This window comes from Bidens hawaiensis, unplaced genomic scaffold (genome assembly GCF_021521415.1).
Source record: "Bidens hawaiensis isolate Kalapana, Puna unplaced genomic scaffold, B.hawaiensis_p1.1 tig00013121_1, whole genome shotgun sequence".
Taxonomy (NCBI): domain Eukaryota; kingdom Viridiplantae; phylum Streptophyta; class Magnoliopsida; order Asterales; family Asteraceae; genus Bidens; species Bidens hawaiensis.
Window position 1 is genome coordinate 158,696 of NW_027492109.1, and position 23,528 is coordinate 182,223.

The window sequence follows — 23,528 nt, forward strand, 5'->3', positions numbered from 1 at the left end:
CGTGAGATCCTAGGTTAACAACTAACAACCATGCAGTTTCCTAGTACTACATCTTAAAGTGAAACAAATCTTTCGTTGTTAAATTGTTTTATTTTTGCATTATTATATGTTCCAAGTTGGTACGTTTTAGTATAGAGATGAGGCAACGAAGAACACAATTAAGCTAGGAGAGAAAGAATTACAAACAATGCAAAAACTTAATGCAATATCACATGCTAACTACCCCATCATTCACGTAACACTAACATGCAAAGGAATGCATGTATGGACAACTTATTAACTTAGCGCATCCACAATGGGTTATTCATCACGAGGTCCAGATGACGTGGCTAAGCAGCGGACAGGGGAGGCACGAACTTCACCTTTGTGGCCATCACGTCCGGTGAAGTAGTTCGGGACTGCAACCGGCTCTACGAACAAAGATATGGGGCCATGAGGTGTTCATCGGTATAGTATAAGCCAATTACGAATCCTAAATTTTCAACCGGAAAGAACAAAACCTTTTATCAATTAAGGATAAATGTGTTTCAAGAATTCAAAGATGGTGTTGGTGAACTGCAAATAATGGAGGAGATCTGGATTGAAGAGATGATGAACAAATGGATAAACTTATGTCTTTTATCTAATTTTTTGTTTAAATTTTATTATATTATATTATGGGTAAAGTTAAAATATAAAGGGAGACAAAAATAAGAAGTGTGAAAAGGATTTGTGATCACACAAAAAACTCATTAAAAATAAATTCAAAAAAATTAATTAAAAGATCATAACTCAAAATATAAAAAAAACGAAAACTTTTTAAAAATTAACATGTTTCCGCGATCATTCTCTGTAACATCCTACTTCTGATTATAATAATAAAATAAATGTCGTTTATTTTATATTGTGTCGTTTATCGGTTTAGATAATAAACTGTACACGGTTGGGCTTGGACATTAGAAGATAGAATAAAGAAGGAATGTGCCTTAGGTCCATGAGCTTAAGGGAGTATAATACCCCTTAAAACCTAATCCTTTCCATTTATCCATCTCTACACCATAGCCTACACCTTGGTAAACACACACAAACACTATCGTTTAACCCGAACCAAGATCCGAAGGCGAAAACCCGAGCTTGTTGGTGCTAGATCGTTGTGAAGAACCAAAACAACATCAAAGACCAGCTCGTGTTCGTAGTTCGCCTTGTTTAAGGTACATTTATAACTAGAAATCATTCATTAGGGACCAGATTCATTTAGATAATCACAGATCTGTTTTAGTATGTTGAAAAAGAATCTAACCAAACAAATATTATTGAAATGGATTAGCATTTGATAGGTTAATTGATAACCTAAAAGAACCCGTAACCTATATGCCTAAATCGCACCCCTTAAACATTGATGTTTGGCCCATTTGATGGTTAGGGTTTGTAGGAGCTGTAATTCCGAATCCATTGATACCTAAATCGTGATATTTGGTTAAGAAACGAGGGTTTAATTGCAGATCTGATGAATGTTGACTATTTTGTGTTCTTGGCAATTTTGACTTTGACCCTAAGTCAAAGTCTTGATAAGAACAGGGATGATTCATTAAGAATGGTGCAATTCGTTATGTCCAGGTAGCGAATCAACTCACCCAGTTCGTTACATCAAAATTAGGCTAACGAACTAGGATATCGAACCAGGTAACGAATCAGGTGATTCGTTACTCATCAATTCGCCAAGTTCCAATAACGAATTAGACCACGAATCAAGTCATGTTCAGATAACGAATTGGAATGATGCTTCAGAGGATAAGAAGACGAATCAGGATAACAAATTAAGGAAGAAAAGCATAACGAATCAGAGGCAAACTGCTATAACGAATGAGGTAGCGAATTAGAAATAATTTGAAAATCCTAGTGGAAAATGTGTTAAGACAACTAATGAAAATAAAATTTTTCCCCAGCCAGGGGCTCTGCTCCTTGGACCCGCTAGGGGCTGCCGCCCCTAGAACCCCGCTACCAGGGGCGCTGCCCCCGGACTCCCGTTCGTTATGGGTTGTATAAAGATAGAAATACGATATGAGTAATAATAGTTAATTGATACATGTAAATATTATACAGTTAGCCGTGCACAGCTCAAGGAGGGAATAACTATTAACGGTGAACGTAATCGCATTCAGGTGAGTTTCTAGCCCCATTTCCTTGTTATGTTTTCGGGGCTGTTTGCATACTCGATGTGATAGTTAATACACTTACCTTAAATGGTAAGTGTATGCCATGTATGATTTATATGTTATGTATGTATATCTTAAATGCGAATGAAAGCTTGTCGAGACGTGAACGATCTTCGGATATTGCACGTGTTGACAAGGGAGGTATGTATATGATAATTGAATGTGAATGGTAGATATATGTATAATGTATGAATGTGTATGAATGATCAAAGAAAGTATATGTATGAGATGGGTATGTAAAGACAGTATGCACGAAGATGAAGAAGAAATGGATCAGACCCTAATAATATCTGAGACAGAGAAGAAAGGGATCAGACCCTAATAATATCTGAGATAGAGAAGTAAAAAAGGGATCAGACCCTAATAATATCTAAGATAGACAAGAAAGGGATCAGACCCTAATAATATCTGAGATAGAGAAGTAAAAAAGGATCAGACCCTAATAATATCTGAGATAGACAAGAAAGGGATCAGACCCTAATAATATCTGAGATAGAAAAAGGAAAGAGGGATCAGACCCTAATAATATCTGAGATAGAAAAGGAAGGGATCAGACCCTAATAATATCCGAGATAGAAAAGGACAGTAATTTATATAGTATGAAAGTAATAAAGTATGAACGTATGTATGAACTTATGTAATGAAAGAAAAATAGTAAAGTAATTATTATGTGTCTTCGGATGCATAATTGAAGGCAAGTGTATGTATGGTATAATGTGTGATTAACTAGAACTCACTCAGCGTAGCTGACTTTTAGTATGCATGCAGGTTAGCAGATTGAGGCAGCTGGTTTGAGATTGACACATGGCATGATTGAAGAGGCTGGCATCTGAAGATCGTCATGTTGTTTTGAATGTTATATTCTATGTTATGTTTTAAAAGACAAATTATGAATATTTGTAACGAATGGTTGATGTTTTATATTATTCCGCGAAGTTTTAATTAACTCTGATATCTAGAACTGCGTTTATAAGTAAATCCAACACCAAATGTAGGGCACCGGTGACGGGGCCTTACATTCTCGTTAAAAAAATAATAAAAAATTGATGAAAAGACACAATGCCGAGATCAAAGACACAATGACAAAAATGAACTATAGACACAATTATAACTAAAAAAAGACACAATAGATCGCAAAATATAACACAATGCTGAACAAAATATAACACAATGTTTAGTAATATAACACAATGTCAAGAAAAAAAGACACAATTAATGACGAAAAAAAAACCAAAACCAAAACACAATAATAAACAAAAAGACACAACGACTTTTTTCACTCACCATTGTGTTTTTTAAATGAGAAAGACGGTGGAAATATTTTTGTGTTTTTACTCATTCCGTTTTTAATTAAATTTTGAGTTATGATATTTTTATTAGCTGTTTTAGAGGTTTTTTTATGTGGCTAGAAATCTTTCTCATTTTTATTCCCCTTTATAAAATAACTTGACCCATTATATTATTACTCTTCATTTTTTGCCAAGTAAAAATAAAGTCATTTTCATTAATAAACACAAATAATTACTTCATAATATATAAATATTATAAATGGTAATTTATTTTATATAAATTAATTGGAGAATTAGGTGATGATGTGACGGTTTGTAAATTATTGAAATCCAAACCTTATTTTTAACACAATTCTTGATAAGTTAAGAACATTAAGTTGATTCTTTAATGAGTGCTTTTGTGATGATCGAATATCTATGATACAATTTACTGATTATTTACACCAACATTCGTCAAGTTGATATCTAATGATGTGTAACATGCTAAATAATAAAATGTTGAATAAAGAAAGTTGTGTTAAGTTGCCGGGTGTTAAATTATTAATTAGTATTAAATAAAGAAAGGGTCATGAACTTGGATTAATTAAAGGGTAATGGCCTTAGGTCCATGGGCTTTAAGGGATATAAATACCCCCTTAAATCATCCTACAACCCTAATCCTCATTCTATCTTTCCATATTTGACTACGCACTCAAAAACACACACATACCACCACATATATATACGGCTCCGAGAGACACGAGCGAGATCCAAGAGCAAGTGAACGTTAGTTGTGTTAGATCTTTATTATTCGAGTTTTATACAAGATTTAGAGTTCCAAAAGAAGCTAACCAAGACCAAACGAACACGTAAAGGTATGTTCTTGATCTTAAAGTTTACATTTTTATAAACGGTTAGTCCCGAAACTTAAACCTAGAGTAGATCGGGTATAAACGGGTATTAAAGTAGCAAACTTGATGTTAAAATGAACTCAACGAACCTGCGGATATGAACGGCTTGTTAAAGAAAAACCCTAGATCTAGTGTTAAACGTTTTAAGCCTAAAGGTACAAACTTACGCTTTTTCGGGCCGAGTTTTACCCGAAAGTGATCATGGGAATGTTCACGTGATTGGTTCATATCATATCAAAGGGTTACACGTTGAAACGGAGATGATTATGGTGGCTAAGAATGAACTCGTAGCTGCTGCTACAAGTTCGCTGAGCAAGTTTGCTCACGTATAAGTTCGCATGCATACAAGTTTGCCTACTGTGAACTTCGCCTCATACAAGTTCGCCTAATGATAAGTTCGCTTAATGCTAACTCCACTTAAGTTAAGTTCGCGCAAGTGAAGTTCGCTAAACATGTATGTTCGCTTACATTTATGTCCGCTCATAAATATAAGGTAACGAAGAGAACGAATCAAGGCATGATAAGATAACGAATCAGATAGCGAATCAGACTTAATTCGTTATGAAGAATGAGTTAACAAATTAGAAAAATAATTTAAAATTCTAATGAAAAATGTGTTAACCCCAGCCAGGGGCTCTGCCCCTTGGACCCCGCTAGGGGCTGCCGCCCCTAGAACCCCACTGCTAGGGGTGCTGCCCCCGCACCCACCCCCGTTCGTTATGGGTTATATAAAGATAGAAATATGATATGAGTAGTAATAGTTAATTGATACGTGTAATTGTTATACAGTTAGTCGTACACAGCTAATGAAAGGAATAACCATTAACGGTGAACGTAACCACATTCAGGTGAGTTTCTAACCTCATTCCTTGTTATGCTTTCGGGGCTGTGTGCATACTCGATGTGATTGTTAATACACTTATCCTAAATGATAAGTGTATGCCTTATGTGATTAGGTGAAAGGTATGAATGCTTGTTTGTCGGTACGTGAACGATCTTCAAATATTGCACATACTATCAAGTTATAATGCTATGTATAATGTATGAACGATATGTATGTATGTTATGAATGAATGAATGTAAGAGATATGTATGTATGCTTTCGGGGCCATATGACCTGTTTATCGTGGTCGCCATTGTTCAATACTCCGCCTTTTGCAAGTGATCTTGATGTTACCGACTTTTTCTTTGATTTCCAAGATACTAGTGCACTTCCAGTCAATTAGTAACAGGTAGCCACTTATAGACCATCCGGTGTCCGGAGATCCCAACCAGTCCGAGTCGGTATAATCAATTAAGTTGGCTCCTCCCACTTTTGGTAATAAAATTCCTTGACCATGTGTGCTTTTCAAGTACCGTGTTGCGGTGTCCATATGATTTTGTCGTGTGTTGGACATAAATTGACTAAGAACATTGATAGAGTTTGCTACGATTTTTAACGGATTACCTAATGTGAGTTCCTTAATGGCCAATATGCATTTTTGTAAGGCCGTAAATCTCTTTTTCATCCTCGTGTCTTGGCCCTCTTGAAACCATTCGTGATTTTCTTTCGTATCGCCTACAACTTTTAAACACAAACGTTTCGACATATGAAACCTAGCTCGGAAAGCCTCTTCACTGTATTTTGAGTAGTCGACGAAATAATCTTTCATTATAAGTTGGTGATATTTTTCACGATCACGTGACATGTATATTTTTTAGATGCCACTATGTCTTCTTTTTCGGCTTGTCTGGCAATATCATAGAGAAATGAGAGGCTACAATCGATGAAGAATATATTATCATAATCATCAACTAGAGTGTACAAGTTTAAGTTTATATTCATATTGTAAAACAAACTTTAGTTGGATATTAAAAGAGTAAAAATGGTTGTAGAATAGTTATAGCATTCACATCATTCAATCATCTATCTTCAAATTTAAAAATTACACTAAAAATTACTACATTTTCTTTCTCATTTCAATTAAATAATACTTTTTTTATATCTTTACCATTACCATTTCTCTTTCCTTCATTCACAACCACTTTCAAAATATATTAAAAAGTTATAAGGTGCGAACAGTAACTTTTCAAATATACAGAAAAATAACTACATTTCTCTCTCATTCACTTACAACAACCTAAACTGTGACATCTGCCCCGATCCGACCCGACCCAGGTACTCGTTTCTCTGACCCGATCTCTTTCTTTTTTTGATTTAGTATTTATTTATACTTATATTTTACTTTTAATAATAATATATATATTTTCCTTCCCGCCTCTTTCTCTCTCTTTCTTTCCGCCGTCCCGTCCCTCTCCTCTCTTTCCGCCTTCTTTTCCCTGTTGTCGCCGTCCCGCCCTTACGCCTTGTTTCCCTCTTTTTCTTCTAACTCTTTGCTTGTCCTTTGTTCCTTCCCGCCTAAGGTTGTCTGCGCAGCTCCACGCGCCAGACCCCTTACAAGGAATCCTGCGTGAAGACCACCTGTTACAGCGATACGCGAGACGAACTCTTCTCGCAGCGCGCTAAGAACGGTAGTTCTTCCCGCGACGCGCTAAGGATTTGTAGTTCTCGCAGCGCGCTAAGAATCGTAGTTCATCCCTCGACGCGCGAAGAATTATAGTTCTTCCCGCGGCGCGCTAGGAATTTTAGTTCCTCCCGCGGCGCGCTAAGAAATGTGATTCTTCCCGCGGCGCGCTTAGAAATGTAGTTCTTTCCGCGACGAGTTAAGGTTGGTTCTGTGTCTGCCTTCGCGCTCGAGCCTCCTCGCGCTAAACCCTTTGAGTTTTCTTCTGTTTAATCTAGCCGTTTGCTTTTGTGTTGTCTTATCTTTTGTGCTGTTGACCTAAGCTGCTTTATGTCTGAAAAGTTACTTTCGGCGCAGCATGCGCACCAACCCCATTGGTTGGCAGAAAAAGTGACTGACATTATCTTTTGAGATCTGCTTTTTCCATGCCTGACCAGTACCTTTATCTGACCTGCCCATGCCTTTTTACTGTTCCCTGTCAGCTTTATCTTGCCCCCTGCAGCTGCCATATCTTTTGATATCTTTTGCTTTTGGAATCTTTTGCTTTTTGAGATCTTTTTCCCCTTTTTCTAGGGATTGTGTTCCCTAGGGTTTCTCTATAAATAATAGTATTATTTTCCCTAACACTACACACACAAAGCACTTAATCTCTCCTGTTCTCCTTGCTCTCTCTGCCGCCTCCCTCTCTGCCTCCGTTTTCTCCTCTCCTCTACCCTGCTTTTTCCGGTAATATATTATATATATAATTTACTTATTAATTATGCTAACTTATAATCAAGACTTAAAACAAATCATTAAAACAATAATCTTATTTATAGGTTAACTTGTGCTTGTTTAAAGTCGGTTCTTGCTTTATCTTACACCGCATCGTTTATCAAGTGAGTAATCTCGTACCTAATCCCTTTTTGCTTTTAATGTTTTGGGATGTTCATGTGTTCATACAAACTTAGAGTCTTAAACTGTTTATGAACTTTAGTCGCGCAGTATCCCATGTGTTGAGGACGTAGACTTGGCTGTTTATTTGTATGTGTGGATCATTAACCGTCTTGTCGGTCTATTCCGCAGTTTTCATGGTACCATTAGATGAACACGGGAGAACTATCGTTTATGATTTTCTCTTTTGTTTGCACATGCACAGTTTGTCTTGTTTGTGAGCTCAATTGTGAGCACTGGCAGTCTTATGAATCTTAGAGTTGGTCCCGATCAGATTACACCCTTGTTGAAAACCAGACATACACATGTTGCGCGCAGATTTATTGTTATCTATGTATTGTATTAAACTTGATTTCTCACCAGCACGCAAGTGTTTGACGTTTATTTTAACACATGTTCAGGTTTGCAGTAGCTGTTTTGGAGCTTGTGGACACGTAGGAAGTTTTCTTTATTTTGGACCTAGATTAAAATGTATCAAGACAAGTTTTTGCTGTTCGAATATTATGATTTATAATATATTGATTTATGATGATTTATGTTATCTTGTTTACTTTGCGCGTGCGCGAATGAATGTATTTATTAAATATTGACACCCAATAGTGTCACGAGTAATGAAACAATATGTGGCGCCCCGATGTATAATCCGCCTTTGGTCGGGGTGTTACAGATTGGTATCAGAGCTCGTTGACTTTAGGATAGGTGGTTAGACGTAACGGCCTAGAATACCTAAGAGTCCCTTCTCGCGCATGAGAGAAATCTCATGTTTGCGCGCTTATTGTTAATTACTCGTTATTTATGAATATGCTCGCGCTTGCGCAGTATATGATTTTATGTTTTATTCCGCGATATTTCGATTTTTATTGATTTTACTTACATATTCGTTTGTTGGGATTGAAAATCCGAAAAGTCATGGTGATACATGAATAGTTGATTTTCAATTTCCATTTACGATTATGTTCTGAGGTTGGAGACTTGAAAAGTCATGGTGATACATGAATTGTCCACCTCCAATACTCATTTTCTTGTATATTTTATATTTTAGATTGAAAAGTCATGGTGATACATGAATCGTCAATCTCCAATACTCGTTTACCCGTATATTTTAAATTGGGAATTCGGAAAGTCATGGTGATGCATGAATTGTCGATTCCCGATTCGAATTTGTTACCTTTATTAAGTCTGCATTTAAAGTCATTTATTTTACTTTAACTTTTGATAGTATCTAACTCTGCGAAACCAAGCTTTATAAGATTAAAACTTTACGCTAAAATCAAGATATTAACTAAAATTAAAATTTTTATAGAATGCCTCCGCTATCTCGCCGATTTCAGAGAAGAGAAGCCTCGCGCATGCGTAGACAGCAACGTTCCCAGGAAATGGCCGCCGCAATAGCCCAAGCTTTGAGCCAAAACAATACCAACACCTCTGGTTACAACATTAAGTCCTTTAACGCGGGTAACCCTCCAAAATTCACAGGTCTTGAAGGAGCCACCGTGATGCTCCAGTGGCTTGAGAAAATAGAAAACACTTTCCTCCACACCCAATGCCCCTCAAGCAGACGAACCCTGTATGCTTCCAGTGTCCTGGAATCTAGAGCGCTTACATGGTGGAATGGAGTAGCTCATGCGCGTGGCGCAGAAGCTGCTTCCAGCATGCTCTGGGAGGAATTTAAGGAAATTCTGACGCGAGAATTCTGCCCTCCCAACGAAGTTAAGCGCCTGGAGGAAGAATTCTGGAACTTGAAGCAATACAGCGGTGAAGCGCGCGAGTACGCGACGCGCTTCCATGAACTAAGCCTGCTTGTCCCTCACCTTGTTACCCCTTCCCGCCGAGCCATAGAGAAATTCCTTGGGGGTCTCCCCATGGAAATTCAAGATTCTGTATGGGCCAGAAACCCAGTAACCCTCTCTGACGCCATCGAGTTGGCCGCTGTGCTCAGCGACAACCATGTCAGAGCAGGAACCCTGTTCCTGCGGGGAACTGAGAAAACCAAACCCACCAAGACTGCCCCTGAACCAACAGAAACCAAACCTGAACCCTCAAACCGTAACAACCTCAAGCGCAGGCGCAAGGCCTATGCGCTTACCAACCCGCCCATTGTCCAGCAACCCATTTATCAACCTCCAGTTTACGCGCCTAACCCTCTGTCAGCTTACCCAACGCCTCCTGTAGCCCACAACTATGCCTTAACCAATCCAGCACTCCCTGCCCCGCCAACTAAGAAACCTTACACAGGAAACCATCCCTTTTGCCCAACCTGTAGACTCCACCACCCACCTCAAGTCCAATGTCGACTTTGTACCCGATGTGGCCGCGCTGGTCACACTGCTGAGAACTGTAGAGTCCTTCCCGCCAATCCAATTGTGCCAACACCACCAGTCTACCCGCAGAACCCACAACTAACCTACCAAAACCCACGACCCAGATCGTGCTTTAACTGCGGTGACCCCAGTCATTTCCGGAACGCGTGCCCGAGACTACAAGTTCAGATTACACAAGCGAATCCGGTAAACCAGATTTCAAACCAAGTAACGCGTGGACGAGCTTTTAACATAACCGCGCACCAAGCGCAAGCGAATAATGACGTAGTTAATGGTACATTTTTGCTTAACGGATTTTATGCTTCTATACTTTTTGATACTGGCGCCGATCGAAGTTTTACCTCTCGCGCCTTCGAGCAGAAGCTTGCGCGACCGCGCAGCGATTTAAAAGAAGATTTTTCAGTTGAATTGGCTAATGGCGAAACTGTTTTAATTAACTCGGTGATTAAAGATTGCACACTTAACCTTAACGAAAACGATTTTCTGATCGACCTCATCCCCATGCCTCTTGGGAGCTTTGATGTTATCATTGGTATGGACTGGCTCTCGAAGAATCGCGCCGAAGTTATTTGCGCCAAGAAGTTGATTCGCATACCTCGAGAAAATGGTGATCTTCACATCTACGGCGAAAAACCCTCCCGCGGTCTTAAACTTATGTCTTGCGCCGAAGCCCGAAGACTCATGCGGAAAAGGTGTATTGCATTCATAGCCCATGTGGTTAAACCTGCTGAAGAAAAGAAGCTTCGCGATATCCCTGTTGTGCGTGATTTCCCTGAAGTTTTTCCTGATGATCTTCCTGGTATCCCTCCCGCTCGTGAAGTCGAGTTCCGTATTGATCTTGTCCCTGGTGCTTCCCCCGTAGCCAAATCTCCTTACCGTCTTGCGCCCGCTGAGATGCAAGAATTGGCAAGCCAACTTCAAGAGTTGACTGCTAAAGGATTCATTCGCCCTAGCTCTTCGCCCTGGGGTGCTCCGGTGTTGTTCGTTAAAAAGAAAGATGGATCGTTTCGCATGTGTATTGACTACCGCGAGTTGAACAAACTCACCATTAAAAACCGGTATCCCTTACCGCGTATTGACGACCTCTTTGATCAACTCCAAGGTGCCTCTTGTTTCTCGAAGATTGATCTCCGCTCTGGCTATCACCAGTTGCGTATCCGCGATGAAGATGTTCCGAAGACTGCTTTTCGAACTCGTTATGGCCATTTTGAATTCTTGGTCATGTCCTTCGGTTTAACCAACGCACCCGCCGTTTTCATGGATCTAATGAATCGGGTGTGTAGGCCTTTCTTGGATAAATTCGTGATTGTGTTTATCGATGATGTTCTGGTGTATTCTAAGACCAAGGCCGAGCATGAGCAACATCTCCGATTGGTATTGCAAAAGCTTAGAGCTGAGCAACTCTATGCTAAGCTTTCCAAGTGTGAATTCTGGTCTGATGAAGTACAGTTTCTTGGCCATGTTGTAAACAAGATGGGTATTCATGTCGACCCATCCAAGATTGAAGCAATCAAGAACTGGATTACGCCATCCTCTCCTTCTGAGATCCGTTCCTTTCTGGGCTTAGCTGGTTACTACCGGCGATTCATTTCGAACTTCTCAAAGATCGCATTGCCTTTAACAGCTCTAACGCACAAAGGTAAACCATATATTTGGGGCTCGAAGCAAGAAGAAGCCTTTCAATCGCTCAAGCGATTGTTGTGTGAAGCTCCTGTTCTTGCGCTACCTGAGGGTAATGATGATTTTGTCGTGTACTGCGATGCCTCCAACCAAGGTCTCGGTTGTGTTCTTATGCAACGAGGCAAGGTTATCGCTTACGCATCAAGGCAACTCAAGGTTCATGAAAAGAATTATACAACTCACGACCTCGAACTTGGTGCAGTTGTATTTGCCTTGAAGATCTGGAGACACTACCTTTATGGTACTAAGTGTATCCTTTACACTGATCATAAAAGCCTTCAGCATATCTTTGATCAAAAGGAACTTAACATGAGACAACGCCGATAGAACGAACTCATCAGTGATTACGATTGTGAGATCCGGTATCATCCTGGTAAGGCTAATGTGGTAGCCGATGCGCTCAGCCGAAAACCCTGCCAACTTAACTGTATCTTGCCGCGCACCCAGCTTCACTTCGCGCCGATTCAAAGCAACCTTGAATCGCGTATTCGTGACGCGCAGCGCGCATCCATCAGTAATGGTAATCTTCGCGCCGAGTTAGCGTGTGGCGCGGAAGCGCATTTTGTCCCTAATCTGAGTGGAATTCTCTGCTATCTCAATCGCATCTGGATTCCCTTTGATGAGAATCTTCGCGCTGATATCCTGAGTGAAGCACACAAATCTCGATATTCTATTCATCCTGGCGCTGATAAGATGTACAAGGATTTGCGCATTACTTATTGGTGGCCCGGTATGAAAAAGGATATTGCTGTGTTCGTAGCTAGATGCCTGACTTGTTCTAAGGTAAAAGCTGAACACCAACGCCCATCTGGTTTGCTCGAACAACCAGAAATTCCTACGTGGAAATGGGAATGTGTAGCGATGGACTTTATTACCAAGTTACCTTTGACAACAAGCAAACATGATAGCATTTGGGTAATAGTGGATCGTTTGACTAAGTCTGCTCACTTTCTGCCCATTCGTGAAAACTACCGTGTTGAGCAACTCGCGCAGCTTTATGTCAAGGAAATTGTCTGCCGCCATGGTACTCCTTTGAGCATCATATCCGATCGCGATGGCCGTTTTATATCCCGCTTTTGGAAATCTCTCCAATCTGCGCTAGGAACTCGCTTGGACATGAGTACGGCATATCATCCTCAGACTGACGGTCAGTCTGAGCGAACTATTCAAACTCTTGAGGATATGCTCCGATCTTGTGTTCTTGATTTTGGAGGTAATTGGGATTCACACCTGCCTTTGATTGAGTTCTCTTATAATAACAGCTATCATTCCAGTATCGGTATGGCCCCATTTGAAGCACTTTACGGTCGTAAGTGCCGCTCACCGATCTGTTGGAGCGAAGTGGGTGAAACTCAAATCACAGGACCCGAACTGGTTCAAGAGACAACCGATAAAATCGCCAAGATCCGTGATCATCTGCTGACTGCCAGAAGCCGACAGAAGAGTTACGCAGATCGTAGGCGGAAGCCTCTCGAATTTCAAGTTGGTGATCTTGTTCTCCTCAAAGTGTCGCCCTGGAAGGGTGTTGTCCGCTTTGGGAAGAAAGGTAAGCTTGCTCCTCGATATGTTGGACCATTTAAGATTCTCGCGCGTGTGGGAAAAGTTGCCTACAGACTTGACCTGCCGCCCGCGCTCAGTAATGTGCATCCAACGTTCCATGTATCCAATCTCAAGAAGTGTTTAGCTGACGAGAACCTTCACATTCCACTTGATGAAGTTCAAGTTGATGAAACTATGCATTTCGTTGAGAAGCCTGTTGAGATTATGGATCGCGAGGTAAAGCAAACCAAGCGCAGTCGTATCCCTATCGTGAAAGTTCGCTGGGAGTCCAAGCGCGGAGCCGAGTTTACATGGGAAAGGGAAGATCAAATGAAGATCAAGTACCCGCACCTGTTCTCTGCGCAACCTACTTCGAGATAAATTTCGGGACGAAATTTCTTAAAGTAGGGGAGACTGTGACATCTGCCCCGATCCGACCCGACCCAGGTACTCGTTTCTCTGACCCGATCTCTTTCTTTTTTTGATTTAGTATTTATTTATACTTATATTTTACTTTTAATAATAATATATATATTTTCCTTCCCGCCTCTTTCTCTCTCTTTCTTTCCGCCGTCCCGTCCCTCTCCTCTCTTTCCGCCTTCTTTTCCCTCTTGTCGCCGTCCCGCCCTTACGCCTTGTTTCCCTCTTTTTCTTCTAACTCTTTGCTTGTCCTTTGTTCCTTCCCGCCTAAGGTTGTCTGCGCAGCTCCACGCGCCAGACCCCTTACAAGGAATCCTACGTGAAGACCACCTGTTACAGCGATACGCGAGACGAACTCTTCTCGCAGCGCGCTAAGAATGGTAATTCTTCTCGCAGCGCGCTAAGAACGGTAGTTCTTCCCGCGACGCGCTAAGGATTTGTAGTTCTCGCAGCGCGCTAAGAATCGTAGTTCATCCCTCGACGCGCGAAGAATTATAGTTCTTCCCGCGGCGCGCTAGGAATTTTAGTTCCTCCCGCGGCGCGCTAAGAAATGTGATTCTTCCCGCAGCGCGCTTAGAAATGTAGTTCTTTCCGCGACGAGTTAAGGTTGGTTCTGTGTCTGCCTTCGCGCTCGAGCCTCCTCGCGCTAAACCCTTTGAGTTTTCTTCTGTTTAATCTAGCCGTTTGCTTTTGTGTTGTCTTATCTTTTGTGCTGTTGACCTAAGCTGCTTTATGTCTGAAAAGTTACTTTCGGCGCAGCATGCGCACCAACCCCATTGATTGGCAGAAAAAGTGACTGACATTATCTTTTGAGATCTGCTTTTTCCATGCCTGACCAGTACCTTTATCTGACCTGCCCATGCCTTTTTACTGTTCCCTGTCAGCTTTATCTTGCCCCCTGCAGCTGCCATATCTTTTGATATCTTTTGCTTTTGGAATCTTTTGCTTTTTGAGATCTTTTTCCCCTTTTTCTAGGGATTGTGTTCCCTAGGGTTTCTCTATAAATAATAGTATTATTTTCCCTAACACTACACACACAAAGCACTTAATCTCTCCTGTTCTCCTTGCTCTCTCTGCCGCCTCCCTCTCTGCCTCCGTTTTCTCCTCTCCTCTACCCTGCTTTTTCCGGTAATATATTATATATATAATTTACTTATTAATTATGCTAACTTATAATCAAGACATAAAACAAATCATTAAAACAATAATCTTATTTATAGGTTAACTTGTGCTTGTTTAAAGTCGGTTCTTGCTTTATCTTACACCGCATCGTTTATCAAGTGAGTAATCTCGTACCTAATCCCTTTTTGCTTTTAATGTTTTGGGATGTTCATGTGTTCATACAAACTTAGAGTCTTAAACTGTTTATGAACTTTAGTCGCGCAGTATCCCATGTGTTGAGGACGTAGACTTGGCTGTTTATTTGTATGTGTGGATCATTAACCGTCTTGTCGGTCTATTCCGCAGTTTTCATGGTACCATTAGATGAACACGGGAGAACTATCGTTTATGATTTTCTCTTTTGTTTGCACATGCACAGTTTGTCTTGTTTGTGAGCTCAATTGTGAGCACTGGCAGTCTTATGAATCTTAGAGTTGGTCCCGATCAGATTACACCCTTGTTGAAAACCAGACATACACATGTTGCGCGCAGATTTATTGTTATCTATGTATTGTATTAAACTTGATTTCTCACCAGCACGCAAGTGTTTGACGTTTATTTTAACACATGTTCAGGTTTGCAGTAGCTGTTTTGGAGCTTGTGGACACGTAGGAAGTTTTCTTTATTTTGGACCTAGATTAAAATGTATCAAGACAAGTTTTTGCTGTTCGAATATTATGATTTATAATATATTGATTTATGATGATTTATGTTATCTTGTTTACTTTGCGCGTGCGCGAATGAATGTATTTATTAAATATTGACACCCAATAGTGTCACGAGTAATGAAACAATATGTGGCGCCCCGATGTATAATCCGCCTTTGGTCGGGGTGTTACATAAACCACTTCCTATATTATAAAAATGGATAATTCCCAAAAAGACCCAAATAAAGAGAAAGAAAAAAAATGATCCAAAAAGTCACAAGATTCTCAAAATAACTCAACGAATTTGTACTGAGGCGATGCTTAGAAAATAACCGACGGGAATGTAAAACCAATTAAAGCTTGACACTTTGCATGACTCTGACAAAACCGACCAGATTTTTAAAAATCTTGGGGTTTCGTCCAAATCAGTTATTTAAATCATTTTGTAATAAGCAATCTTTCCAGACGGTTTTTTTTATGTTTCTTATCTGGTCAGTTCAAATTCTCCATAATTCCTAATTTCTTCTTCATCTACATCTTCATCATGAAACCATCACCATCTTCATCTTCATGTAATTCTTTTTTTCTTTCTTTCTATATGTACTCATCTCCACACCAAACTTACTTTCCAAGTTTTCTTAACCCACCATGAAACCGCCACCAACCACCACCACCGTCAAAACTGAGTATACACACTCCAACTCACCACCCTTAACCACCACCACCACCACCATTAACATGTTACAAATAATGCCTTAAAAACCACACCGCCACCATTGGTGGCCACGCCACCGATGGCTGCGGCGAGTACTTTCCGTCACCGCAATCCTCCTACCGCCACCCACCTCACTAAAATGCGCCGCCTGCGGTTGTCTCTTTAATTTCCACCGTCGTAATAATAAGATGAATAGTTTCGTGGTTTGGAGATGAGTATATAAAGAAGAAAAAAATGAAGTAGATATAGATGAAGATTAAGAAGTTAGGAATTATGGAGAATTTGAACGGACCAGATAAGAAACAAAAAAACCCGTCTTGAGAGACTGCTACTTATAAAAGGATTTAATTAAGAAATTTGGACGAAAACCCCAAGATTTTCAAAAATTTGGTCGGGATTGTCCGGCTCATGCCAAGTGTCAAGTTTTAATTGGTTTTTTACAATCTCGTCGGTTATATTTTCTAAGCGTCGCCTCAGTACAAATTCGTTGGGTTATTTTGGCAATCTTGTGACTTTTTGGATCATTTTTTCTCTCTCTCTTCATTTGGGTCTTTTTGAGAATTACCCCTTACAAAAACTCCACTTACATAATATAGTGGATTATATAGGATTGAATGTGAATGATCTTATAGAAAGATAATAGAGAGTATTGGTTTATTTATAATAATAACAATAAAAATATTAGTGTTGACCGGTAAAAAAAAGTAGCCGTTCAATGTGAACGACTACATCTCTTCACAAGCCATCGAGTTGTAGTACCTGTTAACATTACCCGAAAACATAAAATTGAAAGGGGCGGTGTTCCGGGTAGCTCCAACCCACTACCCGAAACCATCCCCACCTCCCTTAAAGGTACAGATTGTCATAGATATTTTAGATAGCCGCCATAATGTTAAACAAATGGTAGAAAGAAAATGTGTTCATTCTATTATATAAAGAGTTCATACATAGTCTCCAAACACAAAAAATTTATTCTTCTCATTCAACAATTTCTTTAATCTCATTTCTCTTCCTATTCTCCCTTTCTCAAGCGGCCAAGCCTTAGTTCCTGCATCAGAGACGTTCACATACGTCAATGAAGGCAAAATCGGACTGTATATAGTCGAGTACAATGCACATTATTATCCTCTCGACATTTTTCGCAGCCCGTTCCAAGTTTGTTTCTACAACACCACCCCTAATGCATACACTCTAGCAATCCGTATGGGCACTACCCGATCCGAATCGCATATGTTTTGGGTTTGGGAAGCCAACCGAGGAATACCGGTGCATGAGAACACCACATTCTCATTTGGTAAACAATGATACAAGTACATTTACGAATCTAATGTTGGAAATCTTGTATTAATAATAAACAGAAATAAGAAAAAGATCAACACAATAAACCGGGCTTGTGTTTAAAATAATTCCCTTAAACAGATTCTCGGTCTGTTCCCAGGGTACTCCGTTTCGAAACAGAATCGGTGCTCTGCCAGACTCGATCACTTGCCTAAAAGCGAAACGAAATAATATTGCTGCAGAGAAGAATATGAATGTGTTTGTTTGTGTTGGTGTGTCTTGGCTAAAGAATGGTCATCTTATTTATAACCAAAGTCATAAACATATAATCAATTCAGGGTTTATGACCATTAAAGAATATTAAAGAATAATAATATTCATCTAATGATCATTAGTGCAGAATTGAAACTTAATAATAATAATCATAATCATTATGATCATTAATGGTATTGACCAGACCAACCGATTTGAATTTCAAAAAATTGCCTCACGCGGGCTCGGGTTTTCGGAGTTGCATTCGTGTCCGCGGGACGTGCGGGCACGCACGAGTTCGATGGATTTCTAGTCCAGAAACCCAAATTTTCACCCCCCCCCCCCTTTGCGCGCGTAGAACTTGTGGTAAAACATGTCACAAAGAATTCAAATGGGTGTAAGGATTCCACCTTATAAACCATTCATCATTTTGTTCCCAAACCGATGTGGGACAAACCTTTACCACTTCCTTCATTCACACTTTAAACTTCCAACAATCCCCCACATGAATGGAGGCCGGAACAACAACATTATTCCGATTAGATTTCAACAGTTGAATCTTGCATACAATAGGTAGGTGTTATCCTTTGAACCTTTGCTTATGAAGCATGCTTAGCCCACTGGCTCTGAGTAGACAGTGATGTCTTTGAACTCGGCTGCCGTTTGTGTAGACGACAATATACTTCACACAAGACTCTCCCTGACAAAGTCAAGTCTTCATAGTTATGTTCGTTATGGTCATGAACATGCGCCTGGTTCTGCAAGATCTATTAAGTATTGTGCCCAACAACACCCTTCGAAGCGACCCCACTTCTCTCTCACATAGGTGATTCACCATGTATGACTACCTTGGTCGAATCATTAAAAGCCATATGCTAAGCCTCACACTTGTCACTTTTAGGAATGAACTAGGAAGGTTACCTTACCACGTGGTAAACTCCCTCTTAAAATTGTAGAGTTATCCCCCCACAGTGACCGCACTAATTCATACAAGTAGGTTTTCCTATTGAACTCAACTCTTGGGATCTCCAGTCTGTTGAGTTAGGTTTCCTTCGCATGAACTTTAATTTTTCAAGGGCTTAGGTCCCATTCCCATGGACGACTTCTAAACTAACTCTCTACTTAGGCCTTTTGTTAGCGGATCCGCAATATTATCCTTTTGACTTCACATAGTCAACAGAGATAATTCCAGTAGATATTAGTTGTCGTACCGTATTATGTCTACCTTTAATATGTCTATTCTTACCATTATACATTGTGCTATGAGCTCTGCCAATTGCCGATTGGCTATCACAATGTATACAGATGGCCGATGCCGGCTTAGGCCATCTTGGTATATCCTCAACAAATTGACGTAACCATTCTGCCTCTTCGCCTGCTTTATCTAGGGCGATGAATTCTGATTCCATCGTGGATCTAGCTATAACCGTTTGTTTAGACGATTTCCACAATATAGCAGCACCTCCAAGTGTGAATACATACCCACTTGTTGCTCTGGAATCATTCGTGTCAGATATCCAATTTGCATCACAATGTTATTCGACAACTGCAGGATATCTGTTATAATGTAACCCGTATTCTCTAGTGTATCTTAGGTACCGAAGCAACCGAATCACACAGTTCCAATGACTTGAGCTTGGGTTGCTTGTGTATCTACTTAGCTTGCTCACAGCATATTCTAAGTCAGGTCTAGTGCAACTCATAAGATACATCAAACTGCCAATAATTCTTGAGTATTCCAACTGGTTAATGGGTTCACCTCTATTCTTAGCTAGATGTTGACTCGTGTCAAAGGGAGTTCTAGCTACATTAGAGTCATTTGTATTAAACTTCTCAAGAATTTTGCTCACGTAATGGGATTGACTTAAAACAAGTCCATCTTGGGTTCATGTGATTTTAACTCCCAAAATCACATCCGTAAAACCCATGTCCTTCATGTTAAATCATGCTTTTAGCATGTTCTTTGTGGACGTTATGATTTTGTCATCACTTCCAGCAATGAGCATATCATCTACGTATAAACACAAAATAACATATCCATCGGATGTGTCTTTCACGTTTACACATTTGTCATATTCATTGATTTTGAACCCAGCATCAAGCATGATATGATCAAAATTTTGGTGCCATTGTTTAGGAGCTTGTTTCAATCCATACAAGGATTTCACAAGTTTACATGCTTTCTTTTCTTGCCCAACGGCTATGAAGCCTTCGGGTTGTTCCATGTAAATCTCTTCCTATAGATTTCCATTCAAGAAAGCCATTTTTACATCCATTTGGTGAACCTCCAACTTTCTAATGGCGGCAATGGCAAGCACCAACCTTTTAGATGTTATTCGCGTAACCGGCGAATATGTATCAAAGTAATCTAAACCTTCTCGTTGTTTATATCCTTTGATCACCAACCTTGGCTTATACTTATCGATGGTGCCATCAGGTTTCATCTTCTTCTTGAAGATCCATCGATATCCTAGTGGTTTACACCCTTGAGGAAGATCCACTAGTTCCCAAGTATGATTTTGTAAGATAGAATCTATCTCACATTTGATGGCCTCCCTCCACTGAGGTCCTTCAGCGGAATTCACCGCTTGTTGATACGTTTGAGGTTCCTCTTCTACCATGTAGGTAAGGAAATCAGGGCCGAAGGATTTTTCAGTCCTTTGCCGTTTACTTTTCCTGATTTCAACCTCCTCTGTCTCAGATTGTTCCCGAGGTTCATCTCCAGTATTCTCATTTTGAATACTTTCCTCAACCGGTCTAGAATAGCTCGGTTTTCCTTTATCCAAACATGGGAACTTATATTCAAACCATAATGCATCCTTTGATTATATTATGGTGCCATTGTTTATTCCGGGATTCTTGGAATCATGCACAAGAAATCGAAATGCACCACCGGGAAGGGTATATCCTATAAATACACAATCCACGGTTTTGGGTCCTATTAGTAGGCGTTTTGGTGGAGTCACCACTACCTTGGCTAGGCACCCTCACACTCGCAAGTATTTATATGGTGGTTTAATTTTCGTCCATAACTCATATGGAGTTAGATCTTTCTTCTTATTCGGTATCATGTTTAAGACATAATTAGCCGATAAGATTGCTTCCCCCACATGTCCGGGCTTACCCCAGAACTTATCATCATGGCATTCATCATTTCTTTCAAGGTTCAGTTTTTACGTTCCGCTATGCCATTTGATTGAGGGGAGTAAGGAGGCATGACTTCATGTATGATTCTTTCTTTTTCACACAAGTCAATAAAAGGTGAAACATATTCACCTCCTCGGCCACTCCTTACTCTTTTGACGATTTAGCGGCTTTAAATAAGGGAAACTTATCAATAGCCTCGTCCTTACTCTTAAGTAAGTAAACATAACAATACCTTGTACTATCATCAATGAACGTGATGAAGTACTTGTTCCAACCGCGAGTAGGAATTGTTTTTAGATTACACACATTGGTGTGAATCATCTCGAGGGGTTCGGTGAATCTTCAATGATGAATATCCAAGGATTTAAATATCTCATTACCATATATTAATTCATATGTTACAATTCACACTTAGTGAATTTCCAAGGAGTTAATACGTCTTTAACATATATTAATTCATATGTTACAATCCACACTTAGTGAATTTCCAAGGAGTTAATACGTCATTAACATATATTAATTCGTGTCCGCGGGACGTGCGGGCACGCACAAGTTCGATGGATTTCTAGTCCAGAAACCCAAATTTGCACCCCCCCTGCGCGCGCGTAGAACTTGTGGTAAAACATGTCACAAAGAACTCAAATTGGTGTAAGGATTCCACCTTATAAACCATTCATTATTTTGTTCCCAAACCGATGTGGGACAAACCTTTACCACTTCCTTCATTCACACTTAAAACTTCCAACATCTAACTCTTGTGTCCGAAATGCGGTATCTAGACGATTTTTCGATTTATTATATGTTCTTTCGCTTTAATGTCACGAATTCGAAACCCTTACTTCAGGCTTCGAGTAGCAACCTGGTGTTCACAAGATACAACAATACTTTATCGTATGTCCGCCTCGGGATAGATGGAAACCTAAGATACTTCACGTACAGTCTGACCGTGCAAAACATGGCGTGGGATCAGTTCTACACGTTGCTTGACCGCAATTCGAGAGAAGGCGAGTGCCAATTACCCGAGCGGTGTGGGAAGTTCGGGTTGTGTGAGGATAACCAGTGTGTGGCTTGCCCTACACCAAATGGGTTAAGTGGGTGGAGCAAAGATTGTGAGGCTAAAAAGATGACTTCTTGTAAGGCTAGTGACTTTTATTATTACAAATTAGAAGGTGTGGATCATTTTATGATCAAGTACACGAGGGGGGACGAGACAAAACAAAGCCAGTGCGAGAGAAAATGCACGAGTGATTGTAATTGTAAGTGCGTTGGGTAATTCTATCATACTGATCGATCGAGGTGTTGGGTTGCTTATGATTTGAAAACATTAACGAGGGTTGGGAACTCGACTAATCTAGCGTACATTAAAACACCCAACAAACAGTTGTACTTTGTAACGTTTGATTCGCTACTTTTATTGTGTACTCTTGTGGGTTAAGATTTGTAATAAAAGTGTTATGGTTAAGAATATAAGTATTTTTGCAACATATGACACGGCCTTTCGAACCAACAACATTGTACGTTTTGCCTTAAAAGTGACTCGCCATTGTACTAGTACTAACTTAACTGTGAAGTTTTTTTTCTCATCACTCAAAGAAAGCCGATACACCCAAAACGTGTTAGTTTTATTTGAGTAGAGTTATTTTTGTGATTTCATCATCTCTCCATACATGAACAATGCAGGCTATGCATGAAAGAAATAATCTTGAATTAAGAAGAAAAAGGATCAAGAAAAGTAATAATTAAGATAGTACTTTTATTGATTAATAATAATAGATTGGAACAAGTTTGAATTAGGGATAATTTTGTTAGTTTGAATTAATAAACCTTATCCAGTTATTTTTCTTTTATTATTAAAATAGAGTTTTGAGTTGGGCTAAGATTAGAATGAATTTATATCTGTATAAATATATGGTTAGGGTTATCATAATTTGTGTGCATTTATTGATTAATAATAAAAGATTCGAACAAGTTTGTTCAATCTTGTGTTTGTGTGTTTTACCAATGTTTATGGTTTATAAATATTGAATGTACAAATAAGGAACACAAGGGCGACTGAAGGAAAATTAACTAGACATGAGCTCTTGTCTATGGTGGGGATGCATGGCGGCTAACGGGTTACTAATATCTACGTGGTCCTCTTCATCGTAGGTACAAGATAACGTTGATGTGGATCCGGCCACATAAACATGCATCATACCATATCTTTATCCATGGGCCATTTTTGTAAACTAAGAACTCAACAAACACTCAATACGAGTACAAGTAGAGTATTAGCCTAGGGTTTACTTTAGTTAATCGGGTTTCTCAACAATTGCCCAACTAAAAAGGCTTTTCGTTATTGCTAAGTTTCAAGGCCATGATCATTTTATGATCAAGTACTCAGCCCTAATTTGCGGGCCTTAGTTTTCCTTAACAATTACTAACGTCGATTTTATCAACACTAGGGTAGTTGTTAATATCCGCAAATGTTATTTACGGATATTCGAAAGGTTCATTCACATAACCTGTCTTGGAACCTACATCTATCTTCTATTGTCATGTAGGACACTTTCGTAAA

The 23,528-nt window shown here is 39.7% G+C and overlaps 1 pseudogene; it reads left to right on the plus strand.

The window, feature by feature from the left end:
• The first annotated feature begins 295 nt into the window (after nucleotides 1–295).
• On the plus strand, nucleotides 296–22,649 carry LOC143543445 (EP1-like glycoprotein 3; annotated as a pseudogene).
• Nucleotides 22,650–23,528: the final 879 nt, after the last annotated feature.